Source organism: Rousettus aegyptiacus, unplaced genomic scaffold, assembly GCF_014176215.1.
Source record: "Rousettus aegyptiacus isolate mRouAeg1 unplaced genomic scaffold, mRouAeg1.p scaffold_m13_p_11, whole genome shotgun sequence".
Classification (NCBI taxonomy): Eukaryota; Metazoa; Chordata; class Mammalia; order Chiroptera; family Pteropodidae; genus Rousettus; species Rousettus aegyptiacus.
In genome coordinates, this window is record NW_023416286.1 from 42,517,109 (window position 1) to 42,535,671 (window position 18,563).

The 18,563-nt window shown below is 32.8% G+C and overlaps 1 protein-coding gene and 1 pseudogene across 12 annotated transcripts in view; one reads left to right on the plus strand and one right to left on the minus strand.

The window, feature by feature from the left end:
* NSD3 (nuclear receptor binding SET domain protein 3) overlaps positions 1–18,563 on the minus strand; it is a 93,394-nt gene that overhangs the window by 72,182 nt on the left and 2,649 nt on the right. For 3 of the 12 annotated variants that reach the window (XM_036228731.1, XM_036228730.1, XM_036228726.1), the window contains exons 1-3: positions 9,468–10,889; positions 7,464–7,563; positions 3,869–3,978 (exon numbers count right to left, since the gene is read on the minus strand). The exons of 4 other annotated variants lie outside the window; for them this stretch is intronic. The gene's annotated coding sequence lies outside the window, so the exon portion shown is untranslated. Of the gene's footprint in view, positions 1–3,868; positions 3,979–7,463; positions 7,564–9,467; positions 10,890–18,563 lie in introns of those variants that run through there. 5 more of the 12 variants (XM_036228732.1, XM_036228728.1, XM_036228727.1 and 2 more) reach the window with 5 other exon arrangements.
* Positions 13,251–13,369, plus strand: LOC118609813 (annotated as a pseudogene).

Here is an 18,563-nt window from a genome sequence, read left to right on the forward strand (position 1 = left end):
TGGAAGAATTAGGAAAGATATGCAATGATGTATCATTAGAGACCAAGGCTAAGATCATCCATACCTTTGTATTCCCAATTACTATGTATGAAAGCAAAAGATGCACAGTGAAGAAGGTAAATAGGAAAAAAATTGATTCATTTGAAATACGGTGTAGGACAGCTCTACAGATACCCGGGACCACCAGAAAGATGAATAAGTGGGTCCTGGAGTAAATTAAGCTGAAAGATCCCTGGAGGCAAAAATGACAAAACTGAAACTGTCCTACTTCAGGCACATCGTGAGAAGGCAGGGTTCTTTGGAAAAGACAATACTGCTGGGAAAAATACAAGGCAGCAGGAAAAGAAGAAGACTAAATTTGAGGCGGATGGACTCAATAAAAGAAGCCAGATAGGCATCAACAGGAGCTGAGCAGGGCTGTTTAGGACAGGACATTGTGAGCATCATTCATTCACTGGGTCACCAGGAGTTGGAACTGATTCAATGGCATGGAGATGAGTATCTTTAAGGAGCCCAAACACACACCTTCAAAAACTAGCAAACACAAACTGCTATTAAGAATGGATGCAAATTACACTAAAAACCAATATTCTGCCATTGCAAGCCTTTCTACATTTTAACGCCACACATACAAAATATTCAGAGGTGAGGGTGGGGGTTATGGGAAAAAAAAATCAATCACTTGGTTCTAAGAACTGGACCACACCTCTGTAGCACCAAAAAGGAAATGAACAACAGTGTTTACCTTTTATTCACTAAAAGCAGCTAGAATTGATAGCATCTAATCTAGCTCTGTTACAGACAAAAAGCAATAACTAAATTTAGTACAGTGACTACACAACCTAACAAATCTTTCAAACAAAATGGATCCTGCTTGTAGATTTTTGTCAAGGAAATACAAACAAAATTACAAATGGAGGCAGTTGTTCCATTTGCCTTTAGATGATCTTATACTTTGAGTGAACAAAAACCATATCATATTACAAGAGTTACTATTTTATCCACGAACAAAATAAAGTACTTTAATGGCATCCAAATGTTATGCAGTTGGTAGTTTCAGCTATCCATAAAAGTTTTAACCACACTGGTATAGAACCTAATTATTTCTGACTAAAATTTGGGCATTTTTCTCCCAATTTGTTAAATTCCCATAGTTATGCAAATGTTTGGACTTTTGAGGCTCTGAAGCCATTATATAATAATATTAACTCTAGAGGTGCTTAACAAATTTTTAATTTCCTTATAATTTTAATGAAAACTTGAGGTTGTCAAAATTATGAGGTTTGAAAAGACTGCTGGTCAAACTTTGAACCATTTTTAAGGACGTTTATGACATTTTGGTTGAGGCTAACTCTTTGAAAGGCTAGTGATCTGATTTAGGGGAAACATTCTGTTTTTTCTAAATTATTTTTCAGCAGTTATACTAATAAGATATCAATTCTCTAAATGACACAAAGGACTTACAGTATTTTAGTATGTTAAATAAATGTTCTATATTAGTAAATCTTATCTGGAGATCTTGTTAAAGGTACTTTCCAAGGTAGCCTTTTATAAAGACCTCTAAGCTGCTAATTTCTGGTTTAAAATGGAAAATCTGCTTGTTTTAAATAATAATTCAGGAGAGAATATATTCCCTTTATACTTTCACATGATTTTACTCACTTATCCACCAAAACATAAAGCAAATATCATTTTTATACAATTACTGACAATGTGCGTCTAAATCAATGTTCTCGCTTTGTCTATATATAATAAACTCTAGATGTATCGACAGAAGATATCCCTCTAGAACAGCATTTGCCATATGACATTTGTTCATTAAGCAACTAAGCAAAAGCATAAGATTAGCTACTCTCCAATAAATGGAGAAAGAAAATGTGAATTTGATGCTTAAACAATAAAAACAAAGCAGAAATAAATATTGGTGATATCTATTCTTCTTTCTCCCCACTAAGGCACAGTATTTTTGTCATACTTTCTTAAAGACACGCTAATATTCCTATCGAAAGCTAATCTATCAATTTCACTCAGTTTAATGCATTTCCCATTTGCCCCAAGAACACTTGCCAGCAGCACTTGTGGCTGCAGTGTTTACCCAGAGATAACTCACAGATTACAGTCCCAACCTTAACCCCAAAGTTTGCCATAAAATATCTTGCTTTTATTATTATTTTTACATCACTCTAGTATATTGATAGTCTTTGGATACAAACGACATCATTCTATTTATAGCACTCTGTTTTTAGTAGTGGTATTTCTATATAGTAATTCTTGATGGCCAAAAATGTCAAATCTTAGAAACACTGCATTTTTATGCAGGGTGTTAAATTAATGCTGGCAGTGAGCGGCTCTTTTTTTTTTTTTCCTAAATGTGAAAAGGGTTAAATAAGAACACTCTCATAAAAGGCTACATATTGTATGATTTTGTTTATAAAAAGTGTCCAGGATAAGAAAAGCTGTAAAGAAAATCAGAGGTTGCCAGGGGCTGGGATGAAGGAGAAATGGAGGGTGACTGATAATGGGTATGGGATCTCTTTTGGGGGTGATGAAAATGTTCTAGAATTAGTGGTGACAGCGCTCAACCTTGTGACTATACTAAAAACCACAGAACAATACACATTAAAAGGGTGATTTGTATGGTATGTGAATTACATCTTTTTAAAAAATGCTCCAAAAGAAATCAAGAAAACATTTATACCCTTCTTAACAATAAAGTCTAAAATATCCATTCAAAGAATTACTGGTTTCTACACACACATTAAATGTGCTTAAAATAAAATGGTTTACATTTATTAGGCTATGGTTAATTAAAATATGAAGTACTGGCAAAGGGACAATGAAACAGAATAAAATCTGTTTTCACAGACCCAAACCTATTTGGGAATTTAGCATAAAACAGGAAAAGCATTGTAGATTAGAGGAAAGGACAGAAAATTCAAAGAATGGTACTGGAAAAAATAGCTTATCTATATAGGGGAAAAAAAAAAAAAGATCCTTACCATACAGTATACTGACTCTAGGTGGATTAAAGACCAAATATAAAAAGTAAAACTTAATAACTTTTAAGAAAAATAAAAAATATAAAACAGGAATAGATCTTTATGAACTTAAGGTGGGGAAGGATTTCTTAAACAATACATAAAAAGTACAACACATAAAAGAAATGACAGATAAAATCATTAAAAACTATATGCCAAAACAACAGTGAAAAGACAAGCTCCCACACTGGGAAAAGATAAATGCAATGCATAAAACTAAACTGGGTTCTACCCTCCAACTTTCTTCCAAATCTTCCCCCTTCTTACTATGTTCATTGGCTCTGCATTATTACTCATCTAGGTAAGGGCAATAGCTTTCAAACTGCTCTTCCTGCTTCCAAAGTTGCCATCTCCAATCTGCTCTCTAGAGCACTGACAGAAAGAAGAAGAAAAAAGACCCAAACCCTCAAATCTGATAACCCCCCATGGCTCTCCATGCCTTTGGATAAAAATCCAAAAAACATAAGACCTTTCTTGGTTTGGCCCCTGCCTACTTGTTCAACCTCCTCTCCTGCTGCTTTAGCTTCCCCACCTTGCCCCACAACAGTCTAGTGTTTCCTCTCTTATCAACCACTTATCCTTATGATTCTATTCAGATGTGTTAACATATTCCAAGAAGCTTTTCCAAACCATCCCTTACACATCACACACCCTCTGATGCCAGTCTAATACCCTCTTCTGGCACAGCATCTACCTATACTCTACCATAGCACTTTATAGTAGTAGAGGGCCGTCCTGACCTAAAGTAAGGGGGTATGTGTCTGTGTCTGTGTAAGTGTACATGATCTCAAAACATTTGTTTAAGAAATAACAGTAAAATACTTTATTACATCAATTCTGGATACCAGTTGCTGTCTGTTAATTGCCATCTGTATGTAGGCTGAGACAACGTTGGGCCAAGGTTCATGCCAGCTCCTGCTTCCTTCCCATTCTGCTGCTGCTACAATGGGAATGAGACCAAAAGTTACAGCCAAGTTTTACCAACCCAACCTGTACAGGCTTCTCTAATAAAACAAATACTTATTGAGCACCTACTATTTACCAGATACTAGGCTAAGCGGTAAGTTACAGGGATGAAAATTTAGACATGGTTCCTATAATCATACAGTTATATTATTACTGAAAACAGAAAAGCAATAAAGGAAAAGTGCAAGAGATGAGGTTCAGAAATTTTTCCTGGTAAGATTTACTTATCCATTTCATATCGAGTATCAATATTATGTTAAGTCCTGAGGACTAGAGATAAAAGATGAGCAAAAGAGAGTCCCTGCTGACATGGAGAGACAAGAAGCCTGGATGACAAATAAAACATCTAGGTTGAGAAGCTAGAGGATGTGAGAACAGAGAGAGGATGCAGGAGAGTCAGACATTCCCAGGCTTAGCAAAAAAGAAGTCCTAATCCGTGGGGAAGGAGAGGAGCTCCTTCACTACATTAACCATTAACTTAAAAAGGGTTTCAGTTAAGAACTTTCTTGGGTTCTCAATATCACAGCTTCCAAATGGTCTAGATTATTAGAAGGGCTTATCTTAATATGTTACAAAACTAAAACAAGCATTTAATGAAAGCACACTACCTAATTCAGGGAAATAAAAAGTTAGATACCAGAGAATATGGAAAGATTTGAAGTTTATGTTGAGGATATGGGACTACTTCATCTCTGAATCCCCAGGCCAACTAGAGTGCCTGGCACATTATTGGCAAATAAATCAATTGTAAACAAAGGGGAGTATTAAGGAGTCATAGGATTGGATTAACAATTAAGATATTTTAATATAAACTAATGACCATTAAATAATTAGTATTATTTAAATGCCACAGGCTGTTAATAGCATGCAGTTAGAACGAACTGTACAGATTTGCTTTTTTCCTTCCTAAGAAAGGTCATCAATAAAGCTAAAAAGTATTTGTACTACGATTATTTATATGTCCAACAAAAAACTAAATTAGCAGCAGATTGAAAACACAAAACAAAATTTGCCACGTTTTTAAACTTTTCAAAAGTTTAGTATGTAACCTTATATTTTATCAAGTAATCTTTTCATCAGAATTAAATTAGAAGATATTTTATTAAGTGCTAGAAATAGAGTACAGACACATCACACAAAAAAGTCACGGGCAGACAAGAAACTATTCCCCAGGAAACTTTAAACTTTTACATAACCACATTTAAAATGAAGGTCACTACTGTGAATCTAATAGTTCTATAGGCATATATAAACTATTAATGTATTAGGGCTCTTATTTTTCAAAAACAGTAGGTACATTATGAAGTGAAGCTTTGCCTTTTGTTTCAGTGTGTAAAAACTGCAGTCACTACTAATGGAATCAAAAGAAACTGTCACAACATTATCACTCTTAAGCATAATACATGATAAATAAGAATCTGGAACTCTAATAAAAGAACTTCTCTTTTTATGAATCATTTACAGACTAATACAAAACCTGTATTAAACACAAAATCAATTTATATTAGAATGCTAAGATATATATGAAGCATCTTTGAATAACTTCAAGGTTCAGAGAACTGCCAAATGTATTCAGATATCAGAAGTTTATATTTATCTTCCATTTCCAAAGCAAAGGGTAGCAGTGCCTTCTTCAGTAATGGAAAAACCACCAACCAACCAAATAACAAAACTAGTTCATTTCTAGCAAAGGTAGTGGGTATTTTTATGTTTTGCTCATTGCTGTATACCTAATCCCCTAGTACAGTTATTGAACGAAAAAGGCTGCTAAATGAATATAAGGATGGCCGAAGACAAAAGGAAATTTTAACTGTTGTTCTACTAAATTTTCATTTCTAACCAAGTAATGAATACAGAAGAAAATACAGTTTGGCTGCCAAAAGCACAGCCCAAAATCACGGCATAGTATTTGCTATAACATAACTTCAACTTCATAATCTTAAATTTCAACGTGTAACCTTTTTTTAAAAACCTCATCTAACTGCTGTTATATTAATCTCTACAATTACTAACATTTCCCAAGAGCATAATATGAGTTACCAAATCAAATTTGGTCTTCAGTATCCGGACTTTATATAACTCATTGATGAAGAAGTGATCCAAAATTCAAATACATGACTGAGAATTAGACTAAGAAGGCAATACATTTACTGATGAGTTCACACTCTGAAACGAGTTTTTTCAACCTCAGCACTACAAACATTTTAGGCCTAATAATTTGTTACAGGGGGCTGCCACGTGTGTTAAGATGTGTAGCAGCATCCTGGCCTCTACCCAGTAGATGCCACTGGTACCACATGCCAGCAATAACAATCAAAATGTCTCCAGACATTGACATATGTCTCTTTGGAGGGTAAAATCACCCCAGGGTTAAGAACCACTGCTCCAAAAGGATGTTTGCTAAAATGTAAATGTTGACTGTCTTTGAATGGAATTATGGGTGAGTTCTATTCTTTTTGCTTTGCTTTTTGCTTCTCTATATATTCTACAATGAACATACATGAAATTTTTTTCAAAAGAAAATTTACAACTCATTAATTACTGACCAGGAAATACTCATATTTTTTCAGCTTGTATCCTATTTTTAATGACAAATATACACAGATGATATCCTGAATGAAGTATTTCTGACTAATCAAAATGTTTAAAAAAACTGTAGAAACTCAGAATAGATCCAGATTTTAATCTTTATAACAATCTCTGAAAATTTCAAATAAAAAATGTTTTAAAGAAGCTCCAAATATTTATTTATTTATTTATTTATTTATTTATTTATTTATTTATTTATTTTACCCCCTCTTTAATTCCCTCCCCTCCATTTCCACCCCTGACCTATGGATGTTGCCATTCCCCCATAAGAACTGGATCTCTGAAGGTGAGGCATCTCCTACCACATGCTCGCTGTGTACATCCGGGGCCTGGCACACCCAGGGTATGGTCTGTGGCTCCAGCTGGGGCGCTAATCCAGGACCTTCTGTATGTAAAGCAGACATGCTAACCACTACTCTATGGAGCTACCCTCAAAACAAATGTATTTATTGAGCACTTAAGATGGGATGTTCCAAGTGCTCTACAAGTATTAGCTCATTTAAATTCCAGAGGAAAACTGGTAAAGTGGACACTAGTATCTCCATTTTACGGTTAAGGAAACTGAAGAAAAGACTGGTTATGTGACTTGTCTAAGGTCACACAAATGGTAAAAACCAGGAGTCAAACCCAGGTGCTCTTGCTCCATGACCTGCATTCTATTACATATTGTCACTGACCATTGAACCACTTTTCTGTCATATATGTTTCAATTCAGAAAGGCAACACTAACTGCTTCAAAAAAAAAAAAAAATCCCTATTACTACAACTAACAAAGCCAGTATCGTCAACTTGTGTAGAGGCTGTGATACAGAATGATGTTTTCCCACCAAATGCCCACATCCTAACCCTTAGAACCTGTGAATATGTTACCTTATGTGGCAAAAGAGACTTTGCAGATGTAATTAAGGATCTTGCAAACGGAGAGAGTATCCTAGATTATCCAGGTGGGCCCAATGTAATCACAAGGATCCTTTTAAGTGAAAAAGGGAGGGAGAAGAGTCAGTCAGTGTCAGAGATTTGAAAATGTTACGCTGCTGGCTTTGAAAATAAAGAATGGGAACATAAGCCATGAATGCAGGCTAGAAAAGGTAAGGAAACAGTCTCCCCTAAGGCCTCCATAAGGAATGCAGCCCAAATACATTGATTTTAGCCCAGTGAGACACATGTTGGACTTGACATCCAAAACTGCAAGACAATAAATTTGTGTGTTTTAAATTTTGTTTTGTTTAAACCACTAAATCTGACATCATTTGTTAGATGGGCAACAGAAAACAAATACAGAGGCTTCTCTGAAAGCATTTCCAAACACACACTTTGTCTTTTTCGGTTCCACTAACACCCCTATAAAGCATACAAGAGGGAGGAGGGGAATTCTCTTAGATTCATTAATCTAAGTTTGGAGAACCTGAAACAGAAATATCACTTTAAAAAGTCTTAACCCATCACAACATAAATAGTCCTATCTATGGATACAAACATGCTAATGTGACTTATAATTTGTCCCTGGACAGCCAGAAAAAGCCATTAGATTTTAATTGCTGCTAGAGTATTCCTGTCACCTTTTACATTACAGAAAAAAATGAAATGATTTCTTCCCATTTTGTTGGTGGAGTCACTGCTGTTTTCTATGTTCCAGAGTTTTTTTCATTCTAGCCATATATGTGATACAAATAACAAAATGTCAGTAAAGCTGTTACCATACATGACATAATATGTTATGGGTCCTTTTATTACTAAAATACTTAGTATATTTAAGACTTTCAATTTCTAATAACCAAAATCTCTGAGTCACATTGGATTTTGAGTGATTTTCACAAAAACATGTAGGGGGAAGAAAATTTGCAGTGGTAAAGACAGCACTACGGTAAGAACCATTTTTCAAAACTTGTTTCTTTAAACATATAATAGGCATAGTTTAAAAAGAAAAGCTTCTTGTAGCCACCCAAAGGAATTATATTAAGCTAATATTTTTTTCTAATGAATAACCTCTAGGTGGAAATTTATTTTGTAAAGGTAAATAATGTGTAAGTTCCCTAAATAAAAAGACTTTCATTCACATCTTAAAACACTGTTTAACTATTTAAGAATATGTATAGTAATAGATAAGTAAAAATAAAATCCTTTGTACACTTACCATGTTGGCATTTGAAAATCAGAAACTAAATCACCTAATTTACTATAAGAGAATATTTGATCTCCAACTACTCTCAGATAACTCAAACCAATGCCAGCCAAATATTGCTTATATTAGGGGTCCACAACCCCCAAGCTGCAGACCAGTATTGGTCCAACTGGGCCGCATAGCAGGAGGTGAGTGGCAGGCAGGTGAGCCAGCAAAGCTTCATCTGTATTTGCAGCCACTCCCCACCTCCACCCTAGATCAGACATTAGATTTTTATAGAAGCACTGGTTGGTCCCTGGTGTCAAAAAGGTTGGGGACCGCTGGCTTATATCATTTTAAGTGACTACGTCTGCTACACAGTGAGGTCCATTCATACACATAAGTCAAAACAACACACTGGAAAATTAGGAGCTGGCAATTTTCTCCATTCCAACCAATGGCATACAAATGACTTTAAGTAAACCCTTTAATTGCCGAGAGGTTAGGAAATGAGGCTGAATAATCAAAAACTGACCACAGAAATACTTTCTCACATTTTTGTCTTTTTTGTCAGTTTTATCATGTGTTAGGTGGATAGGATTTAGTTACTACATAAGTGTATGTCCAGACAAAAGTTTGTTTGCTTTTTAAAAAGAGTTCCCAGAGAAATGTGTCTATAGAAAATCATTCTTAACTAGTCACCATAAATTACCCACACCAACACGGCCAAGTAAATAATTTTCTAAGTAAATGATCAAAAAGCTGAGTCTCACCTTGCCTATTCCCAGACTCCAAGTGGCATGTTATTCCAGATATATATCTTATTCCTCACAGAGTCCTTTTGTTTTGTTCTGTTTGTGACATGGTTCATTACTGAACATCAACTATGTACCAGACCCTGTTCTAGGTCCTGGGAAATCAAAGGACATGAGATTCTGGTCTCATGGAGCTTAAATAAACAAGAAAATTTCAAATAGTGTTAAGCTACTAAAACAGGGTAATATGATACAGTGACTGGTAGGCTAGATTGTTATAAAAAAAACTAATGGACTCAAAACCAGGAATTAGTCATATAGAAAGACTGGAGGAAAACAAGTGAAGAGGTGATCGATCATCAGGCACATCGAGTTCTCTTTGTTTCAGAGGCTTCTGAGGTATGGCTATAGCAAAAAGATTTAAATAATAGTTTAGTCAAGTATTCCATGTAATATAAAAGGCATAAGATTTAAATATAATTTAACTATAACTACTCCAACATACTACAGAAATGAAATCGTTTCGGTCAGTAGTCTATGTAGTCTATTAATAACTACATCGGTTAAAAGAAAATTTAAAAATATTTTAGCTTTCAAATAACTATCACTAAGTTGTTTCCTGTTAATCTACTAAAATAGTAAGCATTTTGGGAAAATGAGATTTAAAAAACTCAAATCCACAAAAACACAAATACAGTAATCACAAGAGCAATGAATGTGAAAATATGTCTACTTCTACTTAATTCTTTCCCTTCACTAAGAATATCTAAATCTGTGCTAGCCACATGTGGCTATTTAATTTTGAGCAAATTAGAATTAAATAAAATAAAGTTTTAGTTCTCCACTAGCCATATTTCAAGTGTTCAATATCCACATGTGGCTAATGGTTACTATAATGAACAGCACAGACACAGAGCATTTCCATCCCTGCAGATGATGTAAAAAAAATTTCAGATTTGATCTAAACAAAAACACTCCAAAAAGCCTGTAAAAATAAGGTAAATCAAACTTTTTAAAAAAATTGGTGAAAAGTATTCTGAAGCAAGAAGGAAGTCACATAAAAAAAAAGAGTCGGGTAAATCTGGGAACAAGCAAAAAATGTACTGACATTGGTCTTACAGTCATGAGTCTTGAGTTTTAGTTCTGAGTCTACCCGTAAGTTAGCTGCATGAATTTTGAAGAAATACATCTTTGAGCTTTCATTTAAATCCCATAATGGAAGTTAAATCAGGTGATCCAGATAACCTGAAATGACCCCAAAAATGGGAAAATAGGTTGTGATTCCTCCCAGTTATTAATATATATATGCATGGTTTGGATTTTCATTCTGACAAGAATATATGTGGTTTAAAAAATTAACTTTAATGTCTTACCTGCCATACTAACATTTAAAGATGTTCATTTTTCCAACAGCAGTTACATGAAATTCACAACCAATACCTATTTACATAAATAAGATTTTAGGGGGGTAAAATCAGCATGACCACCATATTTCTTTCTATAAAATTCTCTAAGTAAATAATCAAGATGTGTTATAGAAATGGAGCATTGCATTCTTTTTATTTTAAATATTTTTGAGTTTATGCTACTAATAATAGAGGAACGCTATTTTTAAAGCCATAACTGTACTACTCCAAAATCTGTTTAACTCTGGAGTGTTGTCTCCCAAAATATTTTCTGAAACTTTCACTTAAAAATCTTCTACTAAAAATGTGTTAAGAGAAAAATAATGGTCAAGGACATTAAAATATCCTATATTAGGAAGTGACCTGCATGAAATGAACGATTACAAAATACAAAAACAAACAAAACTGTATCTTATTTCATTTGACCAGAAACCCTATCACTAAATACAAACATAGAATTTTCACTTGCCTATGATTCCATTAAGTTATACAACATTTTAGGTTGCTCTGTTGTTCTTATTTTTTCCTGGCTAAACCACATTACTATTGAACTGCCTTGTATCAATACAAAACTTACTAATAAAACATATTATTTCCTTAGTCTATTTGGTTTAACCTCAGTTGTCTTCTCTTTGTTCTTGACCACACCCGTCAACAACAGACAAGGTGCTGAAGAAAATTTAGATTATTTTCCAATCCCTTACATCAAGGGTACTGGCTCACACTGAAAATTATTACAAACTAAGTAATTTATATCAGTCATCTGGTTCCAATCACTATGAAATCTAGTAAACTAACAAATTCCTACCTCTTTCCCCAACAAACTTTTAAACTATAATGGTTTCTAAGATTGGTTCTTAAAACTTTGCAAACATTCAAATTTTACTTTCTTGTCCCTTGTGTTCTCCATTCCCCATAGCAAGATATAAAGAGAATGCATTACAGAAATGACATGTGGTTTTTAAAGTACTAAGCACTTTAAAATAATATTTTACTAAGTTTATTTTTCTTATAAAAAAGACTAGTTTTTTTGTTCATCGGGTTTATCACTTTAGCATTTTAGGTTCAATTATATTAAACATTTCGTTTTCAAATAAGCAGTAAAAGAACAAAAATAACTTTATACCCTATATTTGAAATTTACATCATCACCTATTGCTTAATCTGAATACTAAGTATTGGTGAAGCTATAGTCATCATGCTGTTATAACAACAGTGGAAGTAAATTTGGACTGGAAAGTTAACTTCATGTTCATACTTGTACCAGTATGAATCTGACCAACTGAGAAACACCCACATAACCCAAGCAAAGATTCTGCTGAAGCTTTAGTTAACATTCAACTTTTAATTTCTATAAAAGTGAGTTTAGGCCAAATGAGTTTCTTTTTCATCCATTAAACATGTAACTAAAAATTCATTTTGCATGTGTTATTTTTCTTATATTAAAAAAAGTGATTTATTATCAGCTATATGCCTAGTATAGTTCTAGGGACACTCTTGTACTTCTAATTTGGATCCCCATAACTCTAAAAAGTATTTATTTTCATCTCCACTTCAGAGTTAAGCACACCGAGCTTCAGTAGTAAGAGTTACAATGGGAATAGGAACTGTTTCCTTGACTCTTGCCCTACAAGCCATTGAATTAAAAAAAAAGAGAGAGAGAGATGTTTTGTTAAATGGCTTAAAGCAAACAGAACTGATCAGGTGAAGGTCAGTTAAAGCAAAGCAAATCTCTCTTAAAAAGACAACTGTACTTTCTATAGAATGGCAAGTTTGCTACAGTTAATTATATAGGTTTAACATTTCTATAAATATTTTTTAAACTAAGATATTTCTAAATAAAATCTGTATGAAAAGACACATTTTAAACCACACACAACTCTCTCAATAAAGTCATCTTCAGAGCAAAATAACTTTATAATTTAAAAAATCTACTTCATACTGTTTCATAAGCTTAAACTTTGTCAGGTTTTCTTAACGTAGGAAATATGAGCAACTTTTCATGACTCTAAAATCTCACTCGTAAACGGATATAAAGTATAAATATTTCAGTCAGTCACATCTCAATAAAGGGGAAATAAAAAATTTAAAATTAAATGATAGTGATTATAAAGTATACATCACACAAACTGTGTGTTCTTGTATTTTGTACTGCACTTTAAAAACCGTGAACAAGTGCAATTTTTAAAAACAAAGCCTTTCGGATACTGCTGGGAGTTTAAACTGGTTCAAACCTTTCTGGAAAAGTTCTAAAATCGATTGTGATGATGGTTGCACAATTCTGTGAATATACTAAAACCACTGTATTGGGTACTCCAAATGGGTAAATTGTATGGTATGTGAATTATTTCTCAATAAAACTGTGATCATAAAAAAAAAAAAAAAAAACTTTCTGGTCTACAGCCATGCAACCCTGAAAATGTCCGATCTCGGCTGATTTCGGAAGCTAAGTAGGGTTGGGCCTGGTTAGTACCTGGATGGGAGACCACCTAGAACGACCAGGTACTGTAGGCATTTAAAAAAAAAAAAAAATACTTTCTAGAGAAAAAACTGGAAATGTTTCAAAAGCTTCTGAAACGTTCATATGTTTTAAGTAATTCTACTTCCATAAATTTACTGTAAAAAAATAATCAGTCATAGTTTTTTTTAAATGTATAAAGATGTTCATCAAATTATAATATCCCCAAGTCGCAAACTGCCTAAAATGCCATTGATAGAAGAATGGTAAACAGGTATAATATACCCTTATAATGCAATCTATGTCAATTTTTAAAATCATATTCTCAAAAAAATTATTTCACAAGTGTTATAAAATATTAATATACAATTCTAATTTATAAAAGATACATATACGTAAGAAAAAACACTAAGATTACAGAACAAAATGTTAACAGTAGTTGTACTTCCATGTGGTACAATTTCAGGTGATTTTAATCTTTATATCTTACTGGTTTTCAATTTCCCTTCAATTAACAACCTTTCATAATTTAACATAATGTTATTTTTAAACAAGTGGTCAATTTGGAAAGTTCAATTTTCCATTAAAAAATAAAAACAGGGCCATCAACATTTCTTAAGAGTAGTATGTATGTATGTATACGTGCGCAATACCTAACCCCAATACCTCAGTACCTTAACTAATTCTGTCACCCAAAAAAATACATTCTAATAATCAAGGCTTAATTTACAGGTGATAATGATACAGAAACCATGAGAGAAACAAAAGCATATTAACTCTATACACAAAGCCAAACTACCTAATTTAGACTTTTAAAATAATATAAAATCATGTTTGCATCACATTTAGAAAAACTCAACATCCTTTAAGGGAAAAATTATCAAAGAATATATTTAACTATCAGCCAGAATAAAAAGGAGTATCATTCTATTGCACTGCGGAAAGCAATTCAAAGATACAATAAACCACAGCAAAAAGTTTCTCACCACAATCCAACATAAAATACTATATTCTAATGTTATTTGGATCCTGCTGAGATGATAAAGAAGGCAGCTTAAAGTGACAAAATTATAATAACCAAATAAAGGCTTTAAATTTATATATACAAAGGTGTTATAAAAATATTTCTTAAAGTCTATATTGCAGTTTTATGCAAACAGACTGTATTCAGCAGGTGGCGGGTGGGGGAATTTTTCAACTTTTTCTGCAATCAAAATCCTCGAAAGCCAACGTTTAACCCTTCCAAACAATTTTCTTACCCACCAAAAAAAAAAAAAAAGGCTAGAAAGCCAGGGAAGCACACAAACTAGTGAGTTTCTTCAGTTTCAAAAGAAAATTGGTTCACCTACAGAAAAGGTAAGAATCAACGGGCACCAAGGATGAAGAGTCAAACACAGATTGTCACTACTGATTACTTCTCAGGTTAATATTTTTTGAATGGTTACTTTAACGTAAAACCAAGAGTCAAACTAGTTTTTGTAAAATAAGATACTTAGGTTAGGAGATTATAAGTGTAGGCAAATTTGACATGCTCTAAGCAAAAGTCTAAAAGTTTAGAGTTTGCACATTATCTAAAACCAAATCATTGAATCCTATCAAAAAATGCAAAATTAATGAATGATTTGTGAATAAACACTTTGTATAAAAAGGCATGATTCTACAGGATTCAGTATTTTTTGTTTCACATTTGTTAATTAAACACCAAGATTTCAAATCACTCTACACTAACTGTTAGGAAGCTGTTCTTTTCTGATTGTCCAGATAACCTTTTGATAATATTAAGAACCGGCCATTTAGTTTCCACATTTGCTGATTCCTTATGGTTACTAATTTTTAAATTACTTTTCAGCTTACTTTTATCCCTAAAGTCCAAACACCAACAAGGCAATATCAGCTAAACCAATGGGGGCTATCTCTGTAGCCTTTCTTAAAAAGGCTTATATAATGGGTGGTCAAAACATGATGTTCACTTCCTAATTATGTATTTATATTGTAGAAGTAGGTTTTATGCTCTTTGTCATGTTTCACGACTTAAACTTTCAGGACGCTTATTTTTAAAATTTTGGTTTTTTTTTTTTTTGTTTAAATGTAGAGCTTTCTTAAGACTCCATGGCTAAGAGATGTTAGTAACACAAGACTCAAAAGATATAATACTGTCTTGGCTGCGGCGAAAATATCACTGGGTAAGCCTCCATGTGACACTTTATTTTCTTCTTAATCTCAAGTCGGTTTGATAAACTAAACTTTGTTTTACCAGGAAGCCACAGATTTCTTTAATTAAAAAAATCTACTTATACGTCAGGAAGCTTGTATATAAATTATACCAAAGGAAAACCATGTCCTATGGTAGTAAAATCTTTTATCATTACATTAAAAATTAATGTTTAATTACCTATTTTCAAATTACCTATTAAAATAAGGATAATGTAGGCTATAAAGAAAAAGTCAAGAAATGCACACCCATATATATATTTTTAATTTTCTAAAATTAAATTAAACTACGTTAAATAATTTTTGTGTTTTCCAACTTCACATTAAAAAAAAAGTTGTTATTGTGTGGGAATTCTATCCAATAGCTCAGAATGTGTTAATATAAGTGCAAGGTTATTATCGGATAATAATATTCATATATTTCTGTGATTAAAATGGAAACTGTATGAATATAAAAATTTTCATTTTCCTATTCATTTTCTCAATATAGCCCTAAATCTAGATGAAAAAGGGACCCTAGCAAAAAAAAAGTTATCTCTGTAGATTAGTCAATGAAATTTAAAAATAAGCCAAAATTCCTTTTCAAAAAGATTTTCAAATTAAAAATCTTGTCAATAAACAGATGTACTTTAGGAGAAACAACATACATCTATGTATTAAAAAACTGAACATTCTCTAAATTGAGAAAATTTAAAATGCCTTTACCTTCCTTTCATGCCACACTGTAGAGACACAGTGCTTAAAAGTTCTTATTAAGTACTTGGCAAGGTCAACAATACAAAACCAAAAACAAAACTCTGCAAGCTTTTAAAAATGCATTAGGTAGTCATAGTAAAATCAATTACTTAAATTTACCATTAATAATATTTATAAAAAGATTAGCTTGCAGGAATAAAGCTTACCATTCACTGAAAACTCAAATGCTGGGTATGATTAATAACAAAGGAATAAATCACCTTAGTTTGTCTTTCAAATATAACAAACTCTACTTCTTTTTTTTTAACTGAAACCGGCACTGCATTAAGCAGCAGATTTTATGGATAACAAATTCTAACCCTTTTTAAAGCTTTAATGATTTTAAATTTTTAAAGGTCTAAAAGAGACTATTTTTTTGTTTTAAAAGAACCCAATGAATTAAGTATCCATGGTAACTTATTTCCCTCTTGATAGACAAAAATAATCTAAAATAATCAATCGATAGTGCCTGCTAAGATTTTTTTAAACTTGTTTTCAATTAGGTATTTTTAGCTTATTTTAAAAAATTACCAGTGTCTCAGTTTTCTTTCCAAGTTGTTTTCCAAGATCATGATGGACCTCTTAATTTTTCATTTCATTGTTATCTTATTTCATTGATAATTTTATTAAAATAGGAAAACTGCCCCAAACCATTTCATTACCCAAAACACAAACTTTGAGATATTTCAACAATTCATTTATGCATGCAAAAATATTTTGGGCATATGCTACATACACAACACAGTGAACAAAGTATGAAAAAATAGAAGCAATCCTTTGCCTCGCTTGCAATTTAATGCACTTGCATTCATTATACTAAACGTGCCTAACCTTGAGTATTCCCCTTCACCTTGAGCTTTCACAGAAAGCTCAAATACTTTTGTAATAATGAAGTAATGTGCTGTGGTGTCCAGAGCCAGGTAACAGGTTTGTCACTTAAGCCTTGGACTTCTCTAGGCTTGAGTTTTCTCTCTTGTAAAATAAAGCAGTTGGACTCTATCTCTTCTATTTAAATAGGCTATTAGGAACTTAATTCAGGACCTGCTGTATTACTCATGATAGCATAATTCTGTTAACCACCTAATGTGAAGCATTAAAGTATTCTAAACAGAATACTTTATGACCCTTAAAAAAAGCTGCAGATCCATATGCACTCATTTGAAAGGGTGTCCCAGATACCCTATTAAAACAAAACACAAAACGCAGATAGTATTGCCGTTTATATACATTTTAAGACAGATGTACATATATGTACAGAAATGTTCTAAGACACACAAGAAACTGCAAATGGTCATCAGTGGGGAATGGGGTATTAAACTATTTTAACCTTTGTCTTTTATAATATTTGAAAAATTTAATAATGAACAAATATTATTTTAATAAGTTAAAAAAAACAACAAAAGAAAAGGTCTTTTGATCAAGATTCTATAATTTAAAAAGACCTGAGTTCAAATACTGGCTTTGCTATTTACCAGCTGTGTGATGTTAAGCTACTTAACCTCAATTTCCCCCTCTGTAAAAAGGAGTTATCAGTACTAACCACATACAACTGTTGTGAAGATAAAAGGAAATCATGCATGTAAAATATTCAGCATAGCACATCATGAAAGGACAACTATTAGCAGCTATAACTATGATCATTATCAATGTTATTAATAAACTCTAGAAACTGTGTACTTATAATCAGATTTGACAATTCACTCCAGAATGACCAATCTCAAAGGTAACCAATTTCCTTTACCCAAAACTCACTCTATTTGATCAGCATACGAGCATATTTAACTTAAAGTCAAAAAAGAAAAAAAAGAGTAAAAAAGCTATCACAGGCAGCAGGTGGGCTGATGGATATGGTAGAGCAAAGTCTAGGTTTTAGTTAAATATCATCTAACTAGAATAGCCTTCTTCATTATATCGATATCTATCCAAGGAGCTAGAATACTCATGACAGCTGGACAAGGGACCCTGATCTTTATGAATTGCTGAATACATAGGAATACACATTTTTTGGGTAATTAAAGTTTCCAACATGAGTTTTTCATTTAAAGATACAACGATTTCTCATTTTCCCAAAAATGTTTGGTACTGATAGTTCATACACATAATCTACAATTAAATTAGAAATAACATGTCAAATGAGTGGAGATATAAAAATTAAAACTCCATAAAAATAAGTTCCAAAAAAGCTTACTTGAATAGCTTTCTGAATGGAACTTTTCTTCACAAAATTTTCAAAGATTCTGGTTGAATATGATCAAATCCAAATATCCCAAGTTATAAATCTGGCCTTTATATTAAAAGTACTGA